The following is a 1235-nucleotide window of genomic DNA, read 5'->3' on the forward strand; positions in this document are numbered from 1 at the left end:
GAGGATGGACCCAAGTGCATCCTGGGAGCAGCTAAAAGCTTCAACTCCGTGGTGCCCGAGGATCCAGCTATACCCCCAAGGTCACCCTGTGGACCCTATGGACTTCATAGAAACAGATAACAAAGGTAAGTTCTTACCATATCTCTTGTTTTTTTTTGCATTTACACATTGGTGAGATAGGTGTGGCACCATGTGCATGGCTGGGGGGGGAGAGGTGCTTTGGGCCAGCGGTCACATGAATAGGATAGGCTACATAGTAGTCTGTGCACAGGGCACACAGCGACATTGGTGAGATAGGTGTGGCACCATGTGTGCGGCTGGTAAGGGGTGGGGGGAGAGGGGCTTTGGGCTCGCGGTCACATGAATAGGATACATAGTCTGTACACAGGGCAAACAGTGAGATAGGTGTGGCACCATGTGTGTGGCTGGTAAGGGGAGAGGTGCTTTGGGCCAGCGGTCACATGAATAGGATAGGCTACATAGCAGTCTGTGCACAGGGCACACACACACTGACATTGGTGAGATAGGTGTGGCACCATGTGTGTGGCTGGTAAGGGGTGGGGGGAGAGATGCTTTGGGCCTGCAGTCACATGAATAGGATAGGTTACATAGCAGTCTGTGCACAGGGCACACAGTGACATTGGTGAGATAGGTGTGGCACAATGTGCTTGGCCGGTAAGGAGAGGAGCTTTGGGCCCACGGTCACATGAATAGGATAGGTTACATAGCAGGACTAGATGCTGGCGGGAGGTACAGCAAGGAGCATTTATGCTGTTGGGGTACAAAACCTAGTTAGTGTGTATGACAGTGCAGGGGGATCCAGAGGAGGGACAGGATACCTGTATAGTCCATCCTGTGCTTGGCATCAGGTGCCATCCGTCCAAGTAAGAAATGAATGACGTGCGTTTCGCCCAGGGGCTTGGTCACATCTCACATTTCATGTAGAAGCTACATGTAGTCTAAACATTGTTCCCTTGTGTTAGACACAATTAAGCAGATACAGGTTTTGCCATTTCAGTTCCTTTAATAACCAAGGCAGCCGATGGTAAGATAAACAGAAAATGAATTCTCGAGTATACAAATCCTCTTAGAAGACCAAAGGTTTACAATGTACCACTAGGCCCATTTCCAATACAGAGTATAGTGGCAGAATCCAGGTGAGTACAGACACTAGTATGGTGTATGTACTATAGGAAGGCATAAACCGCTCACATAACATAATGCACCATCCAGCG

The sequence above is a fragment of the Taudactylus pleione genome, unplaced genomic scaffold (assembly GCF_031769625.1).
Source record: "Taudactylus pleione unplaced genomic scaffold, aTauple2 ptg001106l, whole genome shotgun sequence".
Taxonomy (NCBI): Eukaryota; Metazoa; Chordata; class Amphibia; order Anura; family Myobatrachidae; genus Taudactylus; species Taudactylus pleione.